This window comes from Primulina eburnea, chromosome 2, assembly GCF_022965805.1.
Source record: "Primulina eburnea isolate SZY01 chromosome 2, ASM2296580v1, whole genome shotgun sequence".
NCBI lineage: Eukaryota > Viridiplantae > Streptophyta > Magnoliopsida > Lamiales > Gesneriaceae > Primulina > Primulina eburnea.
In genome coordinates, this window is record NC_133102.1 from 9,274,152 (window position 1) to 9,280,151 (window position 6,000).

Below are 6,000 nucleotides of genomic sequence, written 5' to 3' on the forward strand. Positions count from 1 at the left end.
ACATGAGTTTTGTGATGCGGTTTTATAAATCTTTTTATATGTTGTGTTCAATCGATACCCATTTGCTGAATGCTTCCTCAGACACTTAACCTTTATATTCATTCCTAAAATAAGGATGGAAAAATTTAAATGAGGATGAGCAACACGTTTTGGGGCTAATGGAGATTACTTTCTGTTAGACATGAATTTTATTGTGGCGATGATTAACTAAAACCAGCAGACCAGAACAGTAGACTAACTTATCAGAAGCTACTGGTCTCATAAAACTAAACCAGTAGAAATGATAGTAATACCAAATCAGTAGAGGATACAAAACCAGTAGAGGACGTTTCCTAACGTTGCTACCTTTATTGTTACCGTTAAAGAGTTCCTAGTACTAGTATTAATTGCAGCATTAAATAATATACGGAGTCATTTAATGCATGTTACCCAATTAAGTATGAAACAAGACTGATTGTTTTATAGCTTTTCTGCATGAACTTCTTTTGGTAATAAAGCTGATTTTATCAGTTATCTGGAGACATCCTCTGATTGTGAACGTTGAACTCAGTCGTTTATATATACATGGATCAAATCCTTATACGACACGACACTTCGCATAATATCATCTTTCAAGGAACAAAAGCTATTATCTCTCATCAGACAAATCTCGAAATTCCTTAAGTACAAAAAGTTCAACACAAAGAAAAGTAGCACACGCTTAATAGATTATATCTGATCTTTTGAAGATCATCTTGTGCTATTGATTCTTACACTCTTCACAATCTTTACATCACTTACAATTTATCTAGAAGAGTTTGTAATCTGAAAAGAGTCTTTTCAGAACTTTGTGTTTAGCATTTCTGTGAGTTGAGAAACTAAGAGTTTCAGTAGGCCGAAGTATAAGTCCTTCTGAAGTGGGTGTGTACAAGAGTTGTACTGTAATATCCAAAATCTTTTAGTTATACCTTCTGGAAACAGGAGAAGGGGAGACGTAGAAGAGTTTATCTTCGAACTTCCATAAACAACTGTTGCCTACTGTTTTATTGTCTTTCAACTACTTCATCAGATTGTTTCCGCACGTTTTATTGTAATCAGGTGAAAGTATTCGCACAAGATAAACTACTATCCCTAACAGGATTTTAGTACCTCATCAGAAAAGAAAGAAAAACGAGTAGAGTTTATTCACCCCCCCTCTAAACTCAATTTCGATCCTCAACAATGTTTTGACAAGTTACGATTTTACACGACACGCTTATGTTCATGTTTTTAAGCTCATGAAATGTATGTTGATTATGTTATTTTTCACTGCTGTGTGCTACGTATGTGTACTTGTTATTACTGGTACATGTGTGTTGAGTCTTTAGACTCACTAGGCGTGTGTGATGCAGGTGTCATTTTGATCAAGGGATCGGAGGTGCCGAAGACTGAGTAGGCAGGCGGGATGTGCGATGACACGACCCGAGGACCATTATTTTTCCGCATATTGATTCACGTGTTTTGAGAGGAGTTACACATTTTTATATATTGATGAAATTACGATTTTTATACGTTTATGTTTACGTTGATTTTGGATGACGTTAGTTATTTTTAAACTGCGTCATTCTTATTGGCAAATAAATACAATTATTTTAAATTTATTTTGTAATTACGAGCGAGTAAAAAAAAAAAAATTTCCGCACTTTTAAAACGGTAGACGTTTCAGTTTGGTATCAGAGCAGGTTATTCTTGTTCGTGAAAAACTACAACAAATGGCACACTTCAGCAAGATCCCTATGTTCTCTAAGGAAGATTTCGATGACTGGAAGATCAGAATGTAAGCTCATCTAGCACCACAAGATGATGACATGTGGTATGTCATCACAGATGGTCCACTGAAAATATTAAAGCCTAATGCAGCTGTTGCTGTTACTGAAGGTGCACCACATATGGTTGAAAAATCAAGAAGTGAATGGACCAGTGAAGATAAGAAGAAGGCCAACCTTGATAATGTGGCGAAGGATATACTGTATAAAACTCTCGACAAGAACACCTTTAGCAAGATCAAAATGTGTTCTACTGTAAAGGATATTTGGGAGAAGCTCATCCAGATATGTGAAGTTAAAGAGCAAACGAAAAAAAAAAACTGTCTGTAGCAATGCAGAAGTTCGAAAATCTAAAAATGAGAGCTGGTGAAACTCTAAACGAGTTTGACGAAAGATTCAGTAGCCTGGTTAATGAGCTAACAGCTCTGGGTAAAGAGCATAGCAACAGAGAGATAGCCCTCAAGGTGATGAGAGCCTTACCCAGAGAATGAGATGTTAAAACAATGGCTATGAGAGTGTCCAAAGATTTAAACAAATTGGAACTGCACGACTTATTTGCAGATCTGAAAGCTTACGAGTTCGAATTGGAAGTAAGAAGTGGAGAAGAGCCTTCAAGTCTACCTACCAAGGCTCTTGGTGCTACTGCTACTGCTTTCACTGCTACTGCCACTACCTCTTCTACTGCTGCTGCAGTTGCACCTCAGGCATTACCTACTGTGATCATTGACAATACATGGGAGAAGACTGCTGAACAAATCAGTAGTGATGCTATGTCCTTATTTGTAAAGAAATTCTCCAGGTTCATGAAGAAGAACCATCGAACTTATCAGGGTCCCAATCGCAACTTCAAGAAAGATTCACCATCTGGTGATATGGGATGCTTTAACTATGGAAAGATAGGTCACTTCATTGCTGATTGTCCTAAACCAAAGAAGGATGACCAAAAGAGAAAGGATCACAAGAGAAATGACAAAAAGACCAGAAGATATCGAAAAGTAATGATTGCCGAAGAAAGCAAATCCAAATGGGCGGACTCTAGTTCTGAGTCATCTGACTCAGAAAGTCATTCCAGTGATAGTGATGCAGAAGAAGTCAAATGTCTCATGGCAGATAATGACTCAACCTCGACATTTGAATAAGTATTTGATTTTGACTCCAATGAATTTACACGAAATGATTTGATTGATACACTACATGACATGGTAAAAGAGTATTCCAGACTTTCTCAATCATTTGAAGAAGTTAAGATCGAAAATCAAAACTTAAAGAATCAGAACAGTAAGTTAACTTTCTTGCAAGTAGACAGCTGTAATGATTTACAAGTTAAGATGAGTAAATTAATAACTGAGAATGAAAAAAGCCAAAGCAGATTACCAGAAGGTGCTTTCTGAAAACCAGAAGTTGTCGCTACTGGTAAATGCTTGGAACAAGTCTTCTGTTTCATTGGAAAAGATGCAAGAATTACAAAAACAATCAGGAGATAGAAGTGGGTGTCGGTTTTTGTAATAATGAAGGCACTTCTGAAACTAATACTAAGCCAACACTGGATATGTGCAAAGGGAAATACATTCACTTTGTGAAATCCAGTGTGGTACAGGAACCAGAGGTACCTACTGCTTCAGTTGAAAGGAATGTAAATCAGATGAACAGAAGAATGCACTATGGTCTGGGTTACGTTAAACCTAAGGAAAAAGTTGACCAGAGTTCAAGATTCAGAAAAGAATTCAACTCTGGAAGACAACATCCTATGAAGGTTAAAAACCACCAGTACTACAACTCTAAACCTGTTCAGAAGAGATACAGACTGGAAAATAGAAACAGAAGGGAGGAACAACATTTTAATATGCATACTGTTAGAAATAACAGACCCTCTATTGCACACACATCTTTGGATACCCGAAGTACAAGGTCACCAAGAATTGTACAAATGTGGGTCCCCAAAGGACTGATAAGGCTTGAACCCAAATAGATTTGGGTACCAGATACTAAAATTTGTGTATGCAGGAACAACAGAAGAAAGCAGAAGTCAGTAACTCTACATGGTATCTGGACAGTGGATGCTCCAGACACATGACTGGACAGAAAAACCTACTTTCCGAGATAGTGAGTTGTACTGGACCAAAGATAACGTTTGGAGACAACTCAAAAGGTAAAACCATGGGTAAGGGTAAGATTATCCATGGTAACATAACTATCAATGATGTGTTATTAGTTGACAATCTTTGTTACAATCTAATCAGCATCAGTCAACTATGTGATAATGGTTATTCTGTAGCTTTTCAGAAGCATTCATGTATAGTTAGAGATTCTGCTGAAACTACTGTGTTAACCGGAAAAAGAGAAGGCAATACTTACAGAGTGTCTTGGAACTAAAATCATGTCAATACTACTACATGCTTGGTTGCTTCTCTTAGCAATAAACACTGGCTATGGCACAAGAAATTGAATCATCTGAATTTCAAGTCAATCAATTATCTCAAGAAGCAGAATATAGTTGATGGATTACCTGATATTAACTTTGTTAAAAATCATGTTTGTTCTGCTTGTCAGCTTGGGAAACAGATAAGATCCAGTTTCAAGAACAAAGATAGCAAATCAACTTCAAGATATCTGGAACTACTGCACATGGATCTTTTTCGTCCAATCCCCATCATGAGCTTAGGGGGAATGAAATATACTCTTGTTGTTATTGATGATTTTTCTAGATTCACTTGGGTAATATTTCTCGCAGGAAAAGATCAAACCAGTAGCCTCTTGATCAAGCTTCTGAAAAGAATTCAAAATGAAAAATCTACTATCATCATTAAAATCAGAAGTGATCGGGGTACTGAGTTCACTAACAAGTATCTTGAGTTATATTTGAATGAACAGGGGATTCATCATGAATATTCAGCTGCCTGAACACCTCAACAAAACGGAGCAGCTGAGAGGAGAAATAGAACTCTAAAAAAAGCTGCTAGAACAATGCTAGCAGATGCAGACATCTCTCAGCGCTTCTGGGCTGAAGCTATCAATACTGCTTGTTACACGCAAAACAGATCTATGGTCAACAAAAGGCACAATCAGACCCCTTATGAAATATGGAAGGGAAAGAAGCCTAACGTATCTTATTTTCATGTGTTTGGTTGCAAATGCTTTGTGCTAAATAATAGCAAAAATCATTTAACTGCATTTGACTCTAAATCAGATGCTGGACTATTTCTTGGTTACTCTGCTGTAAGCAAAGCTTTTAGAATCTTCAACAATAGAACTCTTAATGTTGAAGAATCGATTCATGTTGTCTTCGATGAAGACATCAGTGCTCCTGAAATATCTAACATATCTGATTTAAGTAACAGGCTAGACAGGATTCACTTGGAAATTGACAGTGAAGATGATGTAGAAGCAAACATCAAGGATCTTCAAAATCCAGAACCAAACATTCCATTAGTGGAACCAGAAGTACAGACTGTGGAATCTACCAATACCAGTAGAAGACACTCAGGAACCCACTACTGGTTCCATCGAGAACAATCTCAACATATCAAATCAGGAAGATATCCTTTTATCTGGAGAAAATCTCATCCTCCATCATTAGTTATTGGTAATCCAGCAGCGCCTTTGAGAACCAGAAGGCAAATGCTTAATGAATACATGCATGCTGCTTTTATATCTCAGGACGAACCAAAGAAAATTGAAGAAGCTCTTCTGGATCCTAGTTGGATTGAAGCCATGCAAGAAGAGCTGAATCAATTCAAACGAAATGAAGTTTGGTTTCTAGTACCTAGACCATCTCACCAAGCTGTCATTGGAACTCGGTGGGTATTTAGAAACAAACTCAATGAAGAAGGCACAGTGGTGAGAAATAAAGCAAGATTGGTTGCTCAAGGTTTCAGACAGGAAGAAGGAATAGACTTTGATGAGACCTACGCACCAATAGCAAGGCTCGAAGCAATCAGAATATTCTTAGCCTTTGCTGCTTTCAAGAATTTCAAAGTATATCAAATTGATGTGAAAAGTGTTTTTCTGAATGGTCTCTTACAAGAAGAAGTCTACGTCGAACAACCTCCAGGTTTTATCGATCATTTCTCACCTCATCATGTATTTAAATTACACAAAGCTTTTATATGGTCTAAAACAGGCACCTAGAGCATGGTATGACACTCTATCACAGTTTCTTATTGATCATGATTTTACCATTGGAGCAGTAGATAAAACTCTGTTTACTTTAGTCAAG